Source organism: Narcine bancroftii, chromosome 2 (genome assembly GCF_036971445.1).
Source record: "Narcine bancroftii isolate sNarBan1 chromosome 2, sNarBan1.hap1, whole genome shotgun sequence".
NCBI lineage: Eukaryota > Metazoa > Chordata > Chondrichthyes > Torpediniformes > Narcinidae > Narcine > Narcine bancroftii.
The window spans coordinates 15,419,816-15,443,732 of record NC_091470.1 but is presented as its reverse complement, the minus strand read 5'-3'; the positions used below and the strand labels follow the sequence as shown (position 1 = coordinate 15,443,732).

Sequence of the window (23,917 nt, the reverse complement as noted above, 5' to 3'; positions counted from 1 at the left end):
GCCAACCCGCGCCCTCCCTCCTCCTCCCCCCCCCCCCCCCCCCCCCCACTTTCACCCGGGGCGTCAGGTGGATGGATGATTGCGAACGGTCCTGCTCCTTCTTCATCTCGGTGAGTGAGGACCAAGGCGACTTTAGGTGTTGGAGTGTTGCCCCGCCAAAGTTCCTCCAACTTCTTGCCCCGCCAAAGTTCCTCCAACTTCTTGCCCCGCCAAAGTTCCTCCAACTTCTTGCCCCGCCAAAGTGCCTCCAACTTCTTCCCCCGCCAAAGTTCCTCCAATTTCTTCCCCCGCCAAGGTTCCTCCAACTTCTTGCCCCGCCAAGGTTCCTCCAACTTCTTGCCCCGCGAAAGTTCCTCCAACCTCTTGCCCCGCCAAGGTTCCTCCGACCTCTTGCCCCGCCAAAGTTCATCCAAACTCTTGCCCCGCCAAAGTTCCTCCAACTTCTTGCCCCGCCAAAGTTCCTCCAACTTCTTGCCCCGCCAAAGTTCCTCCAACCCCTTGCTCCGCGAAAGTTCCTCCGACCTCTTGCCCCGCGAAAGTTCCTCCAACCTCTTGCCCCGCCAAGGTTCCTCCAACCTCTTGCCCCGCCAAAGTTCCTCCAACTTCTTGCCCCGCCAAAGTTCCTCCAACCCCTTGCCCCGCGAAAGTTCTTCCGACCTCTTGCCCCGCGAAAGTTCCTCCGACCTCTTGCCCCGCCAAGGTTCCTCCAACCTCTTGCCCCGCGAATGTTCATGCCTGTCAGCTTCTTTTTTTTTTAATGCTAAATCAATTACTGAGCCTTCACTGGGATAGAGAATTCCAAATGTGCCCCATCACTTGATTGAACTGTCTTTGTCCTAAATAATCTGTCCTTATTTTGAAACAGCAAACTCCCCATTCTAGACTTCGACATTTCTGCCCTCATTAATGCTATCAAGCCATCTAAGGATTTTGTCAAGTTAGTTCAAGTTCATTTATCACCTGACTGCACAAGTACAACCCAACAAAACAGCGTTTTCCAGTCCTCAGTACACAATGTGCAAGCACACAACTAGAAATAACACACAAACAAGGACAAGTGTCCATACATGCAAGTAAATAAATATTGTTTCATGAATATGACAGTCTCAGATGGTTAGCAAGAGCAGTTCCTTTGGTCATTCAGCCTTCTCACTGCCCGTAAGAAGAAGCTGTTTCTCAGACGGGTGGTGTTGGCTCTGATCCTCCTGGATCTCTTTCCCAATGGGAGCAGTTGAAATTTGGTGCATGTGGGTCCTGATTTTATGTGCCCTCTTTGGAGAGATGGGTTCAATAAATGTGGAATTCTGAAGATGAGAGTTCAGTGCAAAAGCCTCCTAGCCAAAGAGGTGGCCACAGAGACAATGATCCCGGTAGATCATGTGAAAGGGATTGGGGGGTGGGGGGAGAAGGGAGACTCTCTGCTGCTCTTATGGTCCAGTGGATTGACCACCAATCCATTTCTCTGCAGCAACCATACCACACAGTGATGGAGTCAGCCAGAACACGCTCTATTGAGCTCCTGTAGAAGGTTGACAGGATGGTGTCCAGTAGCCTTGCATGCTTCAGTCTTCTGGAGAAGTGCAGTTGCTATTGCACCTTCCTGACAAGTTAGGAGATGTAAAAACAATCCTGGAGAAACTCAGCAGTCAAATAGTGTACTTTTTATAATAAAGATACATAATCAATGTTCCAAGGTACGGTAAAATGTTGGCAGGCATAGAAACATAGAAACATAGAAGATGGGAGCAGGAGTAGGTTATTTGACCCTTCGAGCCTGCTCTGCCATTCAATGAGATCATGGCTGATCTTAAAGTTCAGTACCCCGTCCCCGCCTTCTCTCCGTAACCTTTAATACCCTTATACTGAAGAAATAGATCTAATTCCCTCTTAAATAGATTTAATGAACCTGCCTCTACTGCCCTCTGTGGCAATGAATTCCACAGATTCACCACCCTCTGGGTAAAGAAATTCCTCCTCATCTCGGTCCTAAATGGTTTGCCTATTATCCTCAAACCATGGCCCCTGGTTCTGGACTCCCCCACCATTGGAAACATCCCATCTGCATCCATTCTGTCCAGTCCTGCCAGAATTTTATATGTCTCTATGAGATCTCCTCTCAATCTTCTAAACTCCAGCGAGTACAATCCCAATTTGCGCAATCTTTCCTCATAAGTCATTCCTGCCATTCCAGGTATCAGCCTGGTGAATCGCCTCTGCACTCCCTCCATTGCAAGAACATCCTTCCTTAGATAAGGTGACCAAAACTGCACACAATACTCCAGGTGGGGTCTCAGCAAGGCCCTGTACAGCTGCAGTAAGGTATCCTTGTTCCTATATTCAAACCCTCTTGATATGAAGGCCAACATACCATTTGCCTTTTTAACCGCCTGCTGTACCTGCATGCTCGCCTTCAGAGACTGGTGTACAAGTACCCCTAAGTCTCTCTGCACTTCCCCATCTCTTAATCTATTGCCATTCAAATAGTAATCTGCCCTCCGGTTTGTATTACCAAAGTGGATAACCTCACATTTATCCACTTTGTAGTGCATTTGCCATGTATCTGCCCAGTCCCTCAATTTATCCAAATCACACTGGAGCTTCCTGACCCCCTCTTCCGTGCACACAACCCCTCCTAGTTTAGTGTCATCTGCAAATTTGGAGATATTACATCCAATCCCCTCATCCAGATCAATAATGTGATCACAGTGATCATCCAAACAAAAATGTGAGGGGATGTTGTGCATCCACGATAGGTCACTAGTCAAGTGAACTCCAAGGAACTTGGTGTTCTCCACTCTCTCTGCGACAGAGTTGTTGATGTGTGGTGGAGGGTGGTCGTTCCTGGTCCTCCTGAAGTCCACGATCATCTTCATATTGTCCACATTGAGACTCGGGTTGTTACATTTGCACCATATCACAAGATTTTCCATATCTTCTCTGTCATATGACTCATCGTTGGTGATAAGGCCAACTACTGTTGTGTCATCTGCAAACTATGACACTGTTAGAGCTGGATCTGACAATGCAGTCGTGGGCCAGTAGCATGAACAGGAGCGAGCTGAGCACACAACCCTGAGATGCATCAGTGCTCAGTATGATGATGCTTGGCATTGTATGGCTCAGAGAGCTCATCTCTTATCATTCTAATCTCTAAAGAATAGAGGACTAGCCTACTCTAACTTTCCTTGAAAGGCAGATCAACCTTCCCAGTATAAAGCTACTGCAATTACAGTATATCCTTTTTCAAAATTGTACACAATATTCCAGGTGCAATCTCACCTTTCTTCTTTGGCTTGGCTTCGCGGACGAAGATTTATGGAGGGGGTAAAAGTCCACGTCAGCTGCAGGCTCGTTTGTGGCTGACAAGTCCGATGCGGGACAGGCAGACACGGTTGCAGCGGCTGCAGGGGAAAATTGGTTGGTTGGGGTTGGGTGTTGGGTTTTTCCTCCTTTGCCTTTTGTCAGTGAGGTGGGCTCTGCGGTCTTCTTCAAAGGAGGTTGCTGCCCGCCAAACTGTGAGGCGCCAAGATGCACGGTTTGAGGCGATATCAGCCCACTGGCGGTGGTCATGTGGCAGGCACCAAGAGATTTCTTTAGGCAGTCCTTGTACCTCTTCTTTGGTGCACCTCTGTCACGGTGGCCAGTGGAGAGCTCGCCATATAACACGATCTTGGGAAGGTGATGGTCCTCCATTCTGGAGACGTGACCCACCCAGCGCAGCTGGATCTTCAGCAGCGTGGACTCGATGCTGTCGACCTCTGCCATCTCGAGTACTTCGACGTTAGGGATGAAAGCGCTCCAATGGATGTTGAGGATGGAGCGGAGACAACGCTGGTGGAAGCGTTCTAGGAGCCGTAGGTGATGCCGGTAGAGGACCCATGATTCGGAGCCGAACAGGAGTGTGGGTATGACAACGGCTCTGTATACGCTTATCTTTGTGAGGTTTTTCAGTTGGTTGTTTTTCCAGACTCTTTTGTGTAGTCTTCCAAAGGCGCTATTTGCCTTGGCGAGTCTGTTGTCTATCTCATTGTCGATCCTTGCATCTGATGAAATGGTGCAGCCAAGTCATCTGTACTTCAAATTCCTGGGTGTCAACATCTGAGGATCTGTCCTGGAGCCTCCATGTTGATGCAGTCACAAAGAAGGCTCACCAGTGGCTATACTTTGCGTGGTGTTTGAGGAGATTCGGTATATCACCAAAGACTCTCAAAAACTTCTACAGGTGTACTGCAGAGAGCATTCTGGTTGGTTGCATCACTATCTAGTAAAGAGATGCCAGAGGGTTGTTAACTCAGCCTGCAACATTATGGGCACCAGACTTCACTCCCGTGAGGATGTCAACAAGAGGCGGTGTCATAAGAAAGCACCACCCAGGCCATGCCCTCTTCACTCTGCTACCATCAGGGAAAAGATACAGGAGCCTGAAGACGAGCACTCAGCAGTACAAGGACAGCTTCTTCCCCACTGCCATCAGATTCCTAATTGATCAATGAACCACAGACACTGCCTTACCCTGACTTTTTCTTGCACTACTTTTTATTTATTTTTGTAACATGGTTTATATGAATATTTTGCACTATAATGCTGCCACAAAACACCAAATTTTGTGACTTGTTCCTTTAAGAAAGGGGGAGAAACAAACGAGAGGACATGAGTTGAGAGTTGGGGGCAAAAGTTTAGAGAAATCATGAGAAGGGACTTCTTTACTCAGAGAGTGGTGAGTGTGCAGAACGAGCTCAATGTGGCGGAGGAGAGATTGGATATGTAAGGGAATGGAGGGTTACAGGTTGAGTGTAGATCAGTGGGGTTAGCTGGGAGAAAGTGTTTCGGGCCTGAGGCTCTCTTTAAAGAAGGGTTTAGGCCTAAAATGTTGGGAATATATCTTTACCTCCTATGGACGCTGCAAGACTGGCTGAGTTCCTTCAGCATTTCTGTGTGTGTTTTACTACAATCACAGGGCCTACAGACTTTCAACTGGAATATTGTGTGCTGTTTTGGTCCCCACACAATGAAAAGGACGTGATTACACTGGAGAGGATGCAGCGGAGATTCACCAGAATGTTCCCTGGCACGGAATGCTTCAGGTATGAAGGGAAAATTAGATAGGCTGGCTTTTATTATACTTGGAGCAGGTGAAACTGACAGTGGTGCTTGATAGAGGTTTACATAAACTGCCAAAATGTTTGGCCTGGAGGTCAGCCTGAAGAAAACTGAGGTCCTCCATCAGCCAGCTCCCCACCATGACTACCAGCCCCCTCCACATCTCCATCGGGCACACAAAACTCAAAACGGTCAACCAGTTTACCTATCTCGGCTGCACCATTTCATCAGATGCAAGGATCGACAACGAGATAGACAACAGACTTGCCAAGGCAAATAGCGCCTTTGGAAGACTACACAAAAGAGTCTGGAAAAACAACCAACTGAAAAACCTCACAAAGATTAGCGTATACAGAGCCGTTGTCATACCCACACTCCTGTTCGGCTCCGAATCATGAGTCCTCTACCGGCATCACCTAGAACGCTTCCACCAGCGTTGTCTCCGCTCCATCCTCAACATTCATTGAAGCGACTTCATCCCTAACATCGAAGTACTCGAGATGGCAGAGGCCAACAGCATCGAATCCACGCTGCTGAAGATCCAACTGCGCTGGGTAGGTCACATCTCCAGAATGGAGGACCCTCGCCTTCCCAAGATCGTGTTATATGGCGAGCTCTCCACTGGCCACCGTGACAGAGGTGCACCAAAGAAGAGGTACAAGGACTGCCTAAAGAAATCTCTTGGTGCCTGCCACGTTGACCACCGCCAGTGGGCTGATCTCGCCTCAAACCGTGCATCTTGGCGCCTCACAGTTCGGCGGGCAGCAACCTCCTTTGAAGAAGACCGCAGACAAAAGACAAAAGAGGAAAAACCCAACCCCAACCCACCAATTTTCCCCTGCAACCGTGTCTGCCTGTCTCACATCGGACTTGTCAGCCACAAACGAGGCTGCAGCTGACGTGGACTTTTACCCCCTCCATAAATCTTCGTCTGCGAAGCCAAGCCAAAGATGAAAGAAGACATTAAAAGCATAGATAGAATAGAGTAAGAAACCTTTCTCTGCGGCAGAGAGAGAGAGATGTTTCAGATTAGAAGGCAACTCTCAGCTTAAAGTGAGAAATAAGAATTTAGAGGGGATTTGATGGATTTCTTTGATCCAAGGGTGGTTGCATTCTGGAGATCACTTCCTGAGGAGTTGGAGTCAGAAACTCTCACAATATTTAAGAAGCATCTGTACGAGCACTTGAATTGCCAGGGAATAGTTGGCCACACAACAAGTGCTGGCAAATGGAATTAGTGAAGAAAGATACTTGATGGTTGGTCTCGACATGTTGGACAAAAGGACCTGGTGCTGGGCTATTTGACTTTATGGCATTTTAAAGTGTAGACTGATTCTATGAATGGAGTAGAATCAATGTCCTGAAAACACGCATTGCTCAGATCCCAATGCTCACGACTCACAAAGGAAAAAAAAATGTTCACAGTTCAGCATAAAATTAATACAGTTTTGGCAACGCCAGCAAAAACGGCATGTGACTGAATGAAAACCTTCCATTAGTTATCACTGAGGATGTTTCCAGAAAGAAGAATGGTCAAAAGCAATCCCACATTGCAGGAAGGATGTGGAAGCTATGGAGTGTAAAGAGGAGATTTATCAGGATGTTCCCTGGATTGGAAGGCAAGGTTTGCAGAGCTGGGGCTTTTCTCTTTGGAGTGAAGAAGGATGAGAGGTTACTTCATAATGGTCTAGAAGATTCTGAGAGGCATAGATAAGGTCGACAGCCAGTGCCTATTTCCCAAGGCAGGAGTAGCAAACACCAGAGGACATCTGTACAAGTTCAGGGGAGACATCGGGGGTAAGTTTTCTTTCCCCACAGAAAGAGTTGTGGGTGTCTGGAATGCCTGACTGGGGGTGGTAGTGGAACCTGGTGGATTTAAGACACTCTTAAACAGATAGATGAAAGAAAAATAGAGGGTTATAATGTACTGTTTGGATGTTTTAGGTCAGCACAACATCATGGGCAAAAGGGCCTGTTCTGTGTTGTAATGTTCTAAGTTCAAGTAAAGAGAGTAAGCTCCTTCCAACTCCCCCAGTGCCTATAATCACCTGGAATTTATTCACTAACCATTTAAAGATTTGGTTCATTTTAAAACACAGTATCATTGAGTTGCCATTTCAGAAACTGAGGTTTGTTCCTCGCTCAATACATATTGTTCAAGACAAAAAGAGTGCAGGTAAAACTATGCATTCATCAACCTTTTTAAACTCCATCATCCACTGTGATTTTAGCAACTGCAACCTTCCTTTACAATTTAATAGATTGTTGCCTTTTTTTGTCATATAACAATCACATATCTATTTGTGTTCAATGCTGGAATTATGTTCCCAATCTACAACTTCAAAAATCTAAAGATGCCAAGTCTCTGATTAAACAGGATTTTTTTTTTTGCAAGTCCTCACTCAATTATACTTTGTGACCTTCTTTAAAGACAGAAACCAACATCTTTCCTGCCCATCACCAATTAGAAGTTATACCAACCACTTCATTTATTGTTTGACCAAAATTCACATCACCATGGCAATAGAGAAGAGTTCCCATCTAGGAAAACAAAATAGCATAATATTGAGCAAGAGAAACTGCTTAGTACACAGATTAAATTTCCCACAACTCCGCTGGCTGTGAGCCACACCAGTCTCTGCATTATTCAGTTGGACCATTATGTACAATTAGTAACAATGACAGAAAAGTGGGCCTCATTATTATCATCTCAACATTTGTATGCTACAGACTAGCTGGATGGATGCAACCATTAGAGAAAAAATATTGGTTGAAGAGTACCGTGACTATAAACGACTTACTCTCTACACTGTTATTTATTAATGTACAGTATTATAGTAGTCGAAAGATTGTTCCCTGTTAACTAACAGGGTAACCTTTGAGAGCCAGATTGAAAATAGGGACTAATGTCTTGCTTTCCCTCCCCCCTACTGCACTGACACATGGTAGAATTATTCTTACAAGGGCCCAGCTGGAGGTCACTTCCAACAAACTAGTTGCAGTAATTAGGAGCCAACCTTTAGTCAACTTTTATAATCTTTAAAACACAACTTTAATAAGCAATTAACCAAGAGAAATCTTCCTTCTCTGGATTTCAAGAAGTGCACCTGTTACACAAGGTCATTTGAGAAGTTAGTTTCTCTTTGTCTGAGGACGGAAGGAATGTTGATGAAATAAAGTAAGAATGTAAAAGATTGGTAGAGGAGTCGGCCATCTGGTCTGTCAAACCTGTCTGCCATTCAATATGATCTTGGCCGTTCTGGCCATAGACTCAGGTCCACCTGCCTGTCTTTTCCCCATAGCCCGTAATTCCTCAACCTTAAAAAATCTAACTCTTCCTTAAAGATATTTAATATAACCTCTACTGCTTCCATGGGCAGATTCACTATTCTCTGAGAAAGGCAGTTTCTCCTTATCTCTGTCCTAAATCTACTCTCCCGAATCTCAAGACAATGTCCCCAAGGATCACGTCTAAATTCTGTTTGCATTATTGTAAAGTCCCTTTTTTTTGCACAAGAATAACTAAATATCTATAAAAAACAATCATTTATTGTCTCTTACTAATTCAGTTAAGGATACTATTGTATTATGTTTGTTTACTTCTTACGAAGTACATAGAAATCTACAACATAGTACAGGCCCTTCGGCCCACAATATTGTACCAACCTAATAGCCTACTCTAACTGCCTAGAATTTTCTCTAATGGTTGCATCCTCCATTTTTTTCAGTTCTTTGTAATAGTCTCTTAAAAGATCTTGTTGTACCTGCTTCCACCACTGTTACAAGAAGCACATTCCATCACTCTCTGTGTGAACAACTTACCTTTTACATCCCTCATTTTACCGATTTCAGCCCTGGAAAAAAGCCTCTGGCTATCCATATGATCAATGCCTCACATCATCCTGTACACCCCTATCAGGTCACCCCCTCATCCTCTGTTGCTCCAAAGAGAAAAGACCTTCACTCAATCCATCCTCATAAGGCATGCCCTCTAATCCAGACCATATTCTTGTAAATCTCCTCTGCTCCCTATCCACATTTTTCCTGTAATGAGGTGACCAGAACCAAGCATAATATTCCAAGAGGGGTTTCACCAAGGTTTTATATAGTTGTAACATTACCTCACAAGTAACTATGCAGCAAGTAAGAATTTCAGTACATATGAATATTGGAAAATGTATATGACAATAATTATTATCAGTTCTAGTCTCACCTATTAGTAGAAGCAACTTTCCTGCCTCTGAATTGTATATCCCTTTCATTATTTTTTGCATGTCCATAAGATCCTCTCTAATTCTTTTCAATTCCATCAAGTATAGTCCCAAGTAATCTCTCCTCATTGACTAACCCCCCAAACTCTGGAATCAACCTAATGAACCTCCTCTGCACTGCCTCCAAAGCGAGTATATCCTTTCTCAAGTCCAGAACTGCATGCAGTACATCATTTGTCACCTCACCCGTATCCTGTACAGTTGTAACAGAACCTCCCTGCTTTTAAATTCAATCCCTCTAGCGCTGAAGGCCAACATCCCATTTGCCTTGACAATCTGTTACACCTGCAAATCATCTATTTGCGATTCATGCACAAGCACTCCCAAGACCCTCTGCACGACAGCATGCTGCAATCTTTCACTTTTTAATGAATTATCTGATCTTTTATTTTTCCTGTCAAAGTGGATGACCTCACATTTACCAACATTGGACTCCATCTGCCAGATCCTTATCCACCCACATATCCTATTTATATCTCTCTGCATCCTCTGTACAATTTGTTTTCTATTCAATTTAGTTTTACCCTCAAACCTGGATATGCTACACTCAGTCCCCTCTCCCAAATTGGCAATGCCTATCGTGAACAGCTTCAGGCCTAACATCAACCCCTACGACACTTTGCTCACCACATAAAAACACTCTTATGGACGTCTTATTGTATGTCTTTTGGACACCACAGAGAAACACTCAATTATCCCAACTCTCTGCCTTCTATTGGTTAACAATCCTATATCCATGGCAATACATTACCCCCAACTCTCACATCCTTTTCTTATGGATGTCTTATTGTATGTCTTCTGGACATCAAAGTATAGAAGATCCACCTTTTTCCCTCTATCCACTGTGCTCATTATATCCTCAAAGGACTCCAGTAAATTTGTCAAACATCACCTGCCCCTCTTGAATCCATGCTGTGTCTTCCCGAACAATTTCTATCATGATGTCGTTACTTCTTCCTTATTGATAACTTTGAGCATTTTCCTAACTACAAATGTTAACTGGCCTATCGTTACCAGCCTTTTTCCTCCATTCTTTTTAAACAGTGGCGTGACATTTGTTACCTTCCAGAGTCCAAAGAATTTAGATGATTATCACAGCCTCCTCCACTGTAACTTGCGCCATTTCTTTCAGTACCCTGGGAGGGATTCCATCTGGACCAGGGGATTTACCTATCTTTATACCCAGTAGTTTTCTCAGAGCTACCTCTATAGTGATAGTATCGGCATTCTCATTTCCACTCTTTGACATGTGAGATGTGTCTTCCATTATGAAGACCCACACAAAATAGTCATTTAAAGCATTGGCTAGTTCCACAATAACCAATATTAATTCCTCCTTCTCATCTTCCAAGGGACCTATGCTCACTTTATCCATCCTTTGCAGCTCTATGTAATTATACAATGCTTTACTATTTGTTTTCATATTTTGTGCTGGTTTACTTTCACCATCTTCCTGCCTTTATCACTTGTTTAGTGCATTTTAAAGTTTCCCAGTCTTCCAGTTTCCCATTACTCCTGGTTGCTATATACATATTAAGTTTGATGCTTTTCTTTGCTTCCACAATTATCCAAGGCTGGTGCTGCCCATCCTCACTCTTGTTGCTTATCTCATTCAGTTACATTAATCTCTCGCCTGGGAATACTGAGAGATGAGAATTCAAAATATTTGTAAGATGTAAATAACTGAATGCACTGGAAAACAATTTTTTTCAAAGGTTTGCTTCCTGATAGATAGACAACTTCATGCTGAACACAAAGGTATTTTAAGATTTGCTGTATCATAGGAAGTAGGAACAGGAGTTGGCCAAAAATGGCCCATCGAGCCTGCTCCGCCATTCAATAAGATTATGGCTGATCTAATTTATGACCTAACTCCACCTACCTGCCTTCTCCCCATATCCCCTAATTCCTCTATCATGTAAAAATTTATCTAACCAAATTTTAAATATGTTTAATGAAGCAGCCTCAAGCACTTCCCTGGATAGAGAATTCCAAACATTCACCACTCTCTGGGAAAAACTATTTTTCCTCATCTCTGTCCTAAATCTACTCCCCCAAATCTTGAGACTGTGTCCTCTTGTTTTAGTTTCCCCGGCCAGCTCAAAAATCCTTCCTACATCTATCCTATCCATACCCTTCATAATCCTATATGTTTCTATAAGATCTCCTCTCATTCTTCTGAACTCGAGCAAATACAATCCTAGACGATTTAATCTTTCATCATGTCAACCCCTTCATCCCAGGGATCAACCTAGTAAACCTCCTCTGGACCGTCTCCAAAGCCAGTATATCCTTCCTCAAATATGGAGACCAGAACTGGACTCAGTACTCCAGGTGTGGTCTTACCAGTACCTTATACAGTTGCAACATGACCTCCCTACTCCTGAATTCAATTCCTCTAGCGATGAAGGCCAACATTCCATTTGCCTTCTTAATAACCTGCCGCACCTGCAACCTAACGTTTTGCGATTCATGCACAAGCCCTCCCAAGTGCCTCTGCACAACAGCATGCTGTAGTTTTTCACCCTTTAAATAATATTCAGCTCTTTTATTTTTCTTGCCAAAATGGATAACCTCACACTTACTAACATTGTACTCCATCTGCCAGACCTTTGCCCACTCATTACAATTTGCTCTTCCACTCAATTTGGTGTCATCTGCAAACTTGGCTACACCACATTTTGTCCCCTCCTCCAAGTCATCAATGTAAATAATGAACAGTTGTGGGCCTAACACTGACCCCTGCGGCTCCCCACTTACCTCTCTCTGCCAACCTGAAAAACTCCCATTTATCCCGACTCTCTGCCTCCTGTTAGACGATCAATTTTCAATCCAGGCCAATATACTTCCCTGGACTCCACTTTCCTGTAACTTACTGATAAGTCTCTTGTGCGGCACCTTATCAAACGCTTTCTGGAAATCCAAATATACAACATCAACCTGTTCCCCTCTATCCACCGCACCCATTATATCCTCAAAGAATCCTAACAAGTTTGTCAAACAAGATCTTCCCTTTCTAAAACCATGCTGCGTCTGCCTGATTGAACCCTTACATTCCAAAAGTTTCACAATTTCATATTTAATGACGGCTTCAAGCATTTTTCCAACTACAAACGTCAGGCTAATTGGCCGATAATTTCCAGTCTTCCACCTACATCCCTTCTTAAAAAGTGGGGTGATATTTGCTGTCTTCCAGTCTGCCGGGACCTGCCCAGAATCCAAGGAATTTTGGTCTATGACCACCAATGCATCAACTATAACTTCTGCCATTTCCTTCAGAACCCTTGGATGCATATCATCAGGACCAGGTGATTTGTCTGGCTTTAGTCCCATTAGTTTCTGCATCACTACTTCCTTTGTAACAACTATTTTATCAAGGCCCTCCCCAACATTCGCATCCTTAACTCCGCACTTGGGCATGCTGGACGTGTCTTCCACCGTGAAGACTGACACAAAATATTTGTTCAGTGCCTCGGCCATTTCTTCATTTTTTGCTACCAGTTTTCCTTTCTCATCCTCAAAGGGTCCTATGTTAACTCTGGCCACCCTCTTCCATTTTATATATTTATAAAATTTTTTGCTTTCTGTATTTATATTTTGTGCCAATTTACTTTCATAATCCTTTTTCCCATTTATTACCCGCTTTGTAACCCCTTGTTGTCTCTTAAAGTTATCCCAATCTTCCAGTTTCCCACTGCTCTTTGCAGCTTTGTACACCTGCGCCTTCAATTTTATACTCTCCTTTATTTCCTTTGTTAACCACGGTTGATTTTTCCCTCCCTTGCCGCCCTTTTTCCTGACCGGAATATATTTTTGTTGAGCAGTACAAAATATTTCTTTGAAAATCTTCCACTGTTCCTCAACTGTTTCATCAATTAGCCTGTGCTCCCAGTCCACTCTGCCCAATTCCTCCCTCATCCTATCCCTGTTTAAGCATAATATATTAGTTTGAGATCTAACTATTTCCCCTTCCATCTGAATGAGAAATTCAATCATACTATGAGCACTATTTCCCAGATGGTCTCTGACTATTACATCATTTACTTGACCTATCTCATTGCACAACACTAGATCCAGGAGAGCATTTTCTCTTGTGGGTTCCTTAACATGCTGCTCAAGAATGCAGATGCATTCTATGAAGTCCTCTTCCAGACTCCCACGACCTATTTGATTTGCCCAATCATAGGAAAAATGAGAAACATTAAATTAACTTTGAGGAGTAAAACACAAAAGTTTGCAGACACCGAGGTTGAAGTAAAAACACGACGCTGGAGAAACTCCGCTGGTCAAACAGTGTCCTTTACGTAGCAAAGATAAAGGTACATAACCAACGTTTCGGGCTTGAGCCCTTCATCGATGTGTAAGCCTTTCACAGGATTCTAGCCCAGGCTACTAGTGTGCTAACCACTACATTAATCGTGCCACCCTGTCTGAATACATTGCTTCAGTTCCTTGAAAAGTTCCATTCCTCTGATGTTAATGCATGGCAAGATCTGTGGAGGAATGGAGAAGTGTAATGGAAATAACTAGAACGAATATAAGCAACAGAGCTTATGGATTTAAATAAAATTAATGTTTCAAAATAATACCTTTAAAATAATGTCAGAAAGAGCAAGAGGTTGTTAAATGTAAATTTTTAATTTAGACATACAGCACGGTAACAGGCCCTTTTAGCCCATTAGCTCGTGCTGCCCAATTATACCCAATTGACCAACAACCCCAGTATGTTTTGAATGGTGGGAGAAAACCTGAGCACCCGGAGGAAACCCACGCAAACATGGGGAGAACATACAAACTCCTTACAGACAGCACAAGTCTTGAACCCCAGTCGCTGGTGCTGTAACAGCGTTGCACTAACTGCTACGCTAACTAGGCCACCCAGGTATTGTTATTGGCATAAAGAATATCACTGATGTAAAGAAAAGGTTGACTGTTGATAACATTCTTGTCCAGACTCCAGAAAACTGTCTGAAGGAGTGATACACCTTCAATTGGAGAGTTAGACTGAGGCCTCCCATCTATTTCTCAGGTGACTTACAAACAAGAGCAGGGGAGTTATGCCCAGTCTCCTGATCAACATGTGTGCCTCACCCAACAATATAAACAGGTCGTTTAGATCTTATCATGTTTCTATTTGTTTGTGTGGAAATAGCTGTTGTTTCCTGCTTCATGACTAACTACACTTAAGAATCATTCAAGAGACTGTATATTACCTTGGGGCATTCTGAGCTTGTGAAATACATTTTTGTAAATGAATTTTGATGGTATATTAAAAGCTATGTATTTGTAATATAGCATGATCGTAAGGTGAAATGTAAGACACAATAAAGTTCAGAGTTCAAATTAATTGTCAAAGTGCGTATGTGTCATTACATACAACCCTAAAATTCTTTTTCCTGTGGGCCAAGCAGAATTTCTACTTGTGTGTAGTCAAAACTGTACTCAAGAAAAAAATACATATACAAAAGAAAGAACCGTAAACAAAATGGCTGCAAATGCAGGAAAAAATATTCAGTAATGAATAATGTGGAAAGTGAGATTCCTTAAATGATACTTTGATTGAGCCTGTTGTTTAGTTGTCTTCTGGTTAAGGGGTAGCAACTATTCCTGAACGAGTCTTGTGGCACCTCTGTCTCTTTCCTGATGGCAGCAGCGAGAACAGAGCATGGCAGGGTGGTGAGAATCTTTGGTGATTGCTTCTGCTCTCTGATGCAGCATTGCATGTAGATGTTCTCGATGGTGGGGAGAGTTTTGCCTGTGATGCGGGCAGTGTCCACTACCTTTTCAGAGATATTGGTGCCCTCATGCCACACTGTGATGCAGTCAGTCAGTCAGCACACTTTCCACTGCACATCTGTAGAGGTTGCCAAGGTTTCCGATGTCTTACCAAACTTCCGCAAACTCCTGAGGAAGTAGAGGCATTGATATGTTTTATTCAGAATGGGTCCAGGAAAGGTCCTCCAAGATAGTGACTTCCAGGGATTTCAATTTCCTCTCCCTCTCCACCTCTGATGATCACTGGCTTGTACACCTCTGCTTTTCCTTTCCTAAGGTCTACAATCAGCTCTTTGGTCTTGGTGTCATTGAGTGAGAGGTACACCATTCAGCCAAGTTTTCAATCTCCATCCTGTATGCTGACTCATTGCCCTTTTTATACAGCCCACTATGGTGATATTATAAGCAAATTTGTAAATGGTGTTGTTGTTATTACCAAATCACACAGTCATAGGTGTAAAGCAAATAGAGCAGAAGGCCAAGTACCCAACCCTGCTGTGCTCCGGTGCGGATGGAGATCATGGAGGAGATGTCTTTGCCATTTTGCACTGATCAGGTCTGGAGGTGAGGAAATCCTGCATCCAATTGCACAGTGGGGTATTGAGGCCCAGGACTTGGAGTTTGCTGATTAGTTTTAAGGGGACGTTGGTGTTAATTTTGAACTGTAGTCAACATCAAGCATCTTGATGTTTGTGTCTTTCTTTTCTAGGTGTTCCACGGTTTTGTGTAATGCCAGTGAGGGTGCAAACATGTTGCTGCATCAGTCAAATTGGAACGGATCCATGTTGCTGCTCAGTACACTTCATCACTGTGGATATGGTCGGTAATCATTTAGACAGGTTACCACACTCTTCTTGGGCACCAGTATGATTGAGGCCTATGAACAGGTGAGTAGTTCACGGAGTGAGATGTTGAAGATATCCATGGCCAGTTGTTCAGAACAGCTTTTCAGTTCTCGGCTGGGTATACTGTCCAGACCAGATGCTTTCTCCTGAAGGCAGCCCGCACGTCAAATTCAGATATTGACAGTAAGGACCATCGGGGGTGGGGGGGGGGGGGTGCGCAGTGGTTCTTTGTTGTTCTGGTGGCAAATTAGATGCAGAAGGCATTGAGCTCATTTGGGAGCGAACCTTTTCTGTCTCCTCTACTGTATTGGATTCGGTTCTGTAGCACATTATGCCATTTAGCCTCTACCAAAGCTGTCTGGTATCCTTTGATGTTTCCATTTTCATCCACTTTACTGGGAGATGGATTTCCTTAGATCATACTTGTGCCTAGTGTTGTGTCTGTGTAGCACGTCGAATGACTCGACTTGTTAACTCAACACCTAGGCTTTAATCAGCAAAAGACTGGAGCGTATTACACCGAGGTCGACCAGTCCAGACTGACCTGGGTCTGGTTAGGAGCAGGCCTTTATGACCTGCCAGTAGGTGTGGCTATGGCTCTCAGCCAATCACAACAGCTATATGCAAATATATACAAATATACATTGGTGACAGTATCCTATACTATCACAGTCTGTCACGCTGGACTTAAATGCCAGCGATTGGCTCCTGTCAGATTCCAGATTTCATTGTTCACCCAGGGCTTCCGGTTGAGGAACACCCTGAATGATTTTGAGGGGACAGACTTGATAAAGTCTGTCACAATGATTCATTTCTCAGATACTCTGACAAGGAATGATGCGGTCAGATAAAGTACATATTTTGTTTGTTTAAGGTAAAGAAAGATATGTCCAATATACTTTTCTAGAAAGGAAGAAGATTATTAAGACTTTCAAAAGGGACATGGAAAAACACACAAATGCTGGAGAAACTCAGCAGGTCAAACCGTGCCTTTATGTAGCAAAGGTAAAGTTACATCACCAACGTTTGGTTACAGCAAGATTTGATTAAACCAAACAAAGTATACAGTGCTCATAGAACACACAACCTAAAAGGAAATCCAAGTCAAATATATCATTTTCAGAAGACGCACTTAACAAGATGAAGCAAGAGAAAATGAGAAAACAAGGAAATAAAAAGATTGCAGGTAGTTTATTCAGAACGTCTGAATGCTGATAAATTATCAGGACCTGATGGCCTTTGTGCAAAGGTTTGAAAGAGATGGCCATAGGGTTAGTGGTTGGACAGGTTTCATCCTGCAAAATTCCATTCAGATAATGCAAAAAGGTCCCCATTCTCCAGTGCCATCTTGGATTTAAAAATTCACAAAACATGTGTGATAGTACAGATCTATCACCAATGTACATAGTGTATATAGTTACTGTATCTAGACTGTGCTTACAGCGATTGGCTGAGAGCTAAGCCACACCTATTGTTTGGGCCTTAAAGGGTTGTGTCCCTAGCCAGGTCGGATCATTCCGGACTGGTCGGCCACCTGTGAAGAGCTCCGGTCTTTTGCTAATAAAAGCCTTGGTTTGGATCAACAAGTCTTTGGTTCTTTCGACGAGCTCTACAACATGGTAAATGCAAAGTGACAAGATTAATCAGGACAAAGGTCAAATTAGGTATGTACCACCTCAACAAAACAAGCAAATCAGATTCCTTCACAGTGGCTTCTTGTCACTCCAGGAGCAGCTCGATCCCTGAGCAGGTGGGTGGAAATCTGGCACAGTCAGTCCCACGGAGCCAGTCAGGGTCCTGGTAAGAGCTGCCTCTGCGGCTGCAATAATTGTCCTGGTCCTGGTACCCATCTGAGTAGTTAGTACACTCTCCCTGGTTGTATCAGACTCCTCTGCATTACCCTCTGTTCTCGCGCTCCCAATAACAACCTCCTCTCTTGTGGTCGCCAAAACCATTGCTGCTTCATCTCCACTGCCGCTGCCTTATGATGCAAGTTTGAATTCCTCTCAATCTTCGCATAGCCTGGAAAAGTAACTCTGGTCTTTAAACAATTAGACTGGCAAGTTTAGCGAATCCTAGTAGAGAAGGGATATCAAGTCTTTGGCCAGGAAAGAAGGCATACGTCAGATCAAGCAAATCCTTTGGTGGAGGAGTGCACTTTAAAAGGGAAATTAGGGGGTAGAATAAAGGCACAAGATAGATCCAGTTGGCAGAATAAAATAAAATCACAAGAGACTTGACAGGTATGTTCAGAGTAAAAGGGTGGCTTGGGAGAGAATTGGTTCCATGTGGTTGACACTCAAAATCAATGACTCCTTTGTCCACTCCTCCCTCCCTACCAATCATTCCCTTGGCATTTACCCCTGTGACCACAGGAAATGCTCCACTTGTGCCCACACCTTCTCCCTCACCACCATTTGAGGCCCCAAACAGTCCTTCCAAGTGAAGCAACACTTCACATGTGATTCTGCAGGGGTCATCTACTGCATTCGGTGCTCTTGTTATGGTCTCCTCTACATCGAAGAGACTGGACGCAGACTGGGAGATCGTTTTGTTGGGCACCTCAACTCAGCTCTGTCTGCTGCAATAGCATGGATCTCCCAGTGGTCAATTCTCCATCCTATTCTTTTGCTGAGATGTCTATCCATGCTCTCATGCACTGACAGACTGAGACCACTGCAAATTGGAGGTACAACACCTCATCTTCCGACTGGGAACCCTCCAACTTGGTGGCATTAATATCGACTTCTCTGGCTTTCATTAAACCCCCCCTTCCATCACTTTCCCCTAGCTCTCTCTCTCCGTTCCATCTCCTTTTGCACAAACATGATAAATTCTTACTACAATTATAGCATCTGAGACTTTTGAGTTTCACTCTGTCTTCATTTGGAGCTACAGGAGATGGATGTGATTCTGAATGAATGCATCTCATCTGTCTTTACTTTCGAGAACATCATAGAAACTAAGGAATTGAAGTAATTCAAACAAGGAGTGAGGTCCTGTACCATTTACAAAGTATCAGGAAGGAGTTGTTGGCAGCTTTGGAGCACATTAAAGTTTGACTAATCCCAGGGCCTGACCAAGTGCACTCTCAGACCTTCTGGGATGTTAGAGTCCCTTGCAGATTTGTTTACATCATCTTTGGCCTCAAGTATAAGTGCCAGAAGACTGAAGGGTGGCCCAATGTTGTGCACTTATTTTAAAAAAATTGCAAGGACAAGACAGGAACTACAGCAAGTGAGCTTGTCATCAGTAGTGGGAAATCGATGGAGGGGATTCTGATGGATGGAATCTTTCAGGATTTCAGCAGGGATTGATTAGAGGGAGTCACTGTGGAAGATCATATCTCACATATCTAATAAGAGCTTTTAGAAGAGGTGACTAAGAGGATTAATGAGGGTTGGGCAGTGAACTTTGTCTACATGGACTTTAGTAAGGCCTTTGGCAAAGGCCCTCATGGCAGGCTAGTCTGGAAGTTTAGCATATGGAACCCAAGGTGAGCTGGCCAATTGGATTCAAAACTGCTTAGAGGACAATAGCAAGAATTCTGCAGATACTGGGCTCTAGCGCCACAGGCAAAAGTGCTGGAGAAGCTCAATAGGTCATGCCACATCCATGGAAAGCAAAAGGCTGTGTCGACGTTTCAGGCCAGAGCCCTTCTTCAGATGCGTGGGTTGCTTTTTAGTGGAGGGTTGCTTTTCTGATTGGAGGCCTGTGGCCAGTGGTGAGCCACAGGGGTGGGTGCCAGGTTCACTATTATTTATCAATATTAATCATTTGGATGGCAATGTTGTTAATGTGATTAGTATATTTGCAGATGACACAAAAATTGGGCAGTGACAAAAAATATCCCCTTTTATATTAGGAGCATGAAGGAATGTGGGCCAAGGAGTGGCAAACGTATGACTCAGACATGTATGAGGTATTGTACTTCGGTAAGTCAAAGCAGGGTAGAACTTGCACAGGGAATGATCGAGCACTGGAGAGAGAGAGAGAGAGAGAGAGAGAGAGCTCAGGGTACAGGTGTATAGTTCCCTGATAGTAGCCACTCAGGTAGGCAGAGTGACAAAGAAGGCATTTGACACACTTACCTTCATTGGGCAGGGTATTGAGTACAAAAGTTGGGTCCTCATGATTTATCTGACAAGACCTGGAGTTCTGTATGCATTTCAGGTCACCCAGCTGTGGGAGGGATATCAATAAGTTTGAAGGAGTGCAGAGGAGTTTCACCAGGATGTTGTGGGACTGGAAGGTTTGAGCAAGAGTGAAAGATTGAATAGGCTGGGGATTTATTCCCTCAAGCACAGAAGGCTGAGAGGTGACTATAGAGGTTTATAAAATAATTAGGGACATGGATGAAGTGAAGGATCACAGACATTTCAACAGTATAGACGATTTTAGAGGGCCTAGGTTTAAAGGTAAAAGGGGGGAAATTTAAGAGTGACGGAGGAGAACTTTTTCATATCTGGAATGAGCTGCCAGGGGAAACTGTATGCCTTGTCTGGTTGCACCTCAGATTCCAGCACACACAGTCTCTTGTGATTCAATCTATAATCTTCCAGCCCAGTGGTTTTCAAACTTTTTCTTCCACTCACATACCACCTTAAATAATCCCTGTTCCATGGGTGCCCTGAGATTAGTAAAGCTGGTATGTGAATAGGGAAAAAAAGGTTGAGAATCACTGTTCCAGCCTCTGTCTCTACCTCCACCCTCCCCTCTCCACCACTCACAACCTGGTTCCATAGGCATTGTGTTTTCTCTTTGTCACATGTCTTCAACTCCACTCCTCGCCCCATCTGACACCACCATCCCCCTCCACACCTGGTTCTGCCAGCCTTTGCCTCTCACCTTTATATGGCAGCAATCTCCCTCTACATTCTTAATCCTGCTGCGTCTTGTCCTAAAATGTCATCTATCCCTTTGCCTCCATAAATGCTGCCTGCCTGCCCTGCAGAGTTCCTCCAGTAGTTTGTTGAATTTTAATCATTTCTGTTGTTATTTGCCATCTAGTGAACGCCAGAAAAGAATTGTGTAATGGTTGAGGTTATCGTAAAGTGGTAGAGTTCTCATCATCAAGACACAGATATCACTGACAGCCATTTGCACAAAGTGTCAGTTCTACAGCAATAATTAAGTGACATGATTATATAAAATGACAAGGAAATGAGAGGGATAAATCAACATAACTGACAATGAGCTGTTCATATTTATCATCTACGTAAGTGAAGCTTCATGCATGTAACATTTCCTTTCATCTCACAGAACGCGTCTGTCACAATATCTGAAACAGTGTTAAACAAAGCTCTCATTTGCAAACTTTAAACCAACCACTAGAAGGAAGAACCACGGACGCAGAGTTGTTGCTTTTCAACAGAATAGTGATGTTTCAAATTCCCAGTGACTCAAGCAAGAAGCGCCATAGGAACTTCCCCAGTAACATCCAGAATTGACCGTGAGTAAGAGAGGAGGTGAAGATAAAATTGGTAAGCAGAGACATTCAGACTGCAGGACATTTCCACCCACTGCAGCAACTGAATTCTCTGGCCTGTCAGCAAGGGCTCGAGGTGGGGTGGAAGCAAATGAGCCAGAGTGAGATGAAACTTGCCTCTCATCAGTGACATTGATCCATAGCCAATAATTATTCCTGAATACTGTCATTCATTTGATGATGGCTTTGTGTCTCATGTTCCAACCATGTTGAGGGAGAGATATTTCCAGGAGTAGGCCTCTGTAAAATAAAGATGCCAAGCTGCTTTGTGAATCAACTAATTTTGTTGGTTCTTTAGAGCCAGAGAGACACAGCATGGAAATAGGCCCTTCATCCAATCAAGTCCACTAATCTTACACTAATTCTATTTTTAAAATTAGAACATTACAGCACAGAATCTGGCCCCTTCGGCCCTGCTAGTCTGTGCTGAACTATTTTTTTTTGCCTAGTCCCACTGACCTGCACTCAGTCCATGCCCCTCCATTCTCTCCCATTCATGTACCTGTCCAAATTCTTCTTAAATGTTAAAATTGAACCCATATTCACCACTTCAGCTGGCAGCTCATTCCACACTCCCACAACTCTGCCAAAAGTTCTCTTTACCCGATCAACCTTTGATGCCACTTTCAGGGAATTATGTATCTTTATTCCCAAATCCCTCTGTTCTACTGCATTCCTCAGTGCCCTACTACTCACCGTGTACAACCTTTCTTGGTTTGTCCTTCCAAAATGCAACATCTCACACTTGTCTACATTAAATTTCATTTGCAATTCTCCCCACATTCTCATTAATTCCTTACAGGTTCTATGTCTGTCTAACACACAGGGGGCTATTCACTGGAGCCAATACAGCAATCAATCTGCACATGTTTGATGTGGGAAGAAACTGGAACATCCAGAGGAAACCCACATGCATGTGATAGAACATGCAAAATCCACAAAGACAAGACCCAATGTCAGGATTTAACTTACACACACGCCATTCTTGCAGGAACTCTACCTGAACATTTCCCTTAAGTGGGTTTTAAAATAGATTGCTAACTTTATTCCTCTTTTCCAAGGACAATTGGCTGCTTCAATTTGACCATCAATCAAATTTAGAACATGATTCCATTATCTTTAAAAGTAAAAACAATTGTGACTAACACTTCAGCATAAAGAGAACGTCCTTTAAATAACAAAAGGTTTTGCAGAGAAATGCTTGCTAGAGGGATACATAATCCAGGGGTTGCGGTACTTTTCCCCTGCTCCAGATTTCCGGCATTTCCTCACAGACGTTTCAACCCCTTTGTTTTGCCCTCTGTTTGAGCAGAACTCTGAACAATAATAAAAGCTGGATTGTCATTGTGTGGATAACCCGTCCTTTTAAAAATAAATAAAGTATCCTCCAAGAATCGGGCCTCCTTTTGTCCTGTCATCTACGTCAATCAACGTCTGAGTACAAAGCTGCTCTTTTAGCTGACTTCTGAAAATGGGAACAATGTCTTTTTAATGTCTGAAGGAGTGACCAAATTTGTAATAGCTAAAATTTACAAAATGGCAATCCAGCTTCTCAGAACCATATATACCATATAACCATATTACCATTTATGGCACAGAAAACAGCCCTTCTAGTCTATGCTGAACTCTGATTGCCTGCAGATCGTAACCCTCCATACCCCTCCCATCCATGTACCTGTTCAAATTCTTCTTAAACTGAGTCTGCATTCACTTGAGCTGGCAGCTCATTCCACACTCCCACCATTCTTTGTGTGAAAAAATTCCCCCTAATGTTCCCTCTGAACTTCTCTCCTGTCACCTTTAACCCATGTCCTCTGGTTTGTATCTCATAATCCCTCAGTCCCAACTGATTGATTAAATCCTGATGAAGTAGGTGCAGAAGACATGGCCTGGCTTGGAACATATTTGCTGTAAGGACAGGTTGGACATATTGGACTGTTTTCTCTGGAACGTTGGATGGTGAGGTTGTACCAGAAATTATGACCAGCATCGATGGGGTCTCAATCTTTTCCCCAGGATGAAATAACAACATAACAGATGGGGAAGAGAGGGAGATGGATGACATGAAGGATCAACTACAGGTACTCCCCGACTTATGACCTATGTGACTAACATCCATCTGCATATGTCTGAAATTTAAAAAAAATACGGATATGCACATGCTCAATATAGTGCCTGACGCACAGTCGCCGTTCTGTAGCGCACTAGAAAGATGGCAAGAAAGAAGAAAATCTTATCCCTTGCTGATAGATCCACAAAGCGAGAAAGTTAATGACCTTGCACACGGTCTAACTGCTGTCTCATTCCACCCTTTCAACAACTTTAAAGGACAAAAAGAAAATATGTGAGGCTGTAAAAAGTTCTGCAATTATGAAGGGCATGGTACTAACAAAGTAATGGCAAAGGCCCATTCTCAAAATGGAGAAGTTATTGATGGT

General features: G+C 43.4%; 1 long non-coding RNA gene across 4 annotated transcripts; it reads left to right on the top strand.

Moving 5' to 3' along the window:
* Positions 1-62: 62 nt before the first annotated feature.
* LOC138753230 (uncharacterized) lies at positions 63-23,917 on the top strand. Of its 4 annotated transcripts, XR_011351048.1 has the most exons (4): positions 3,035-3,112; positions 15,856-16,033; positions 21,254-21,443; positions 23,496-23,917. It is a non-coding gene; the product is annotated as an uncharacterized lncRNA (long non-coding RNA). The 4 variants fall into 4 exon arrangements; XR_011351050.1 differs by lacking the exons at positions 3,035-3,112; positions 23,496-23,917 and adding an exon at positions 63-110 and having other exon boundaries at positions 21,254-23,477; XR_011351049.1 differs by lacking the exon at positions 23,496-23,917 and having other exon boundaries at positions 3,026-3,092; positions 21,254-23,477.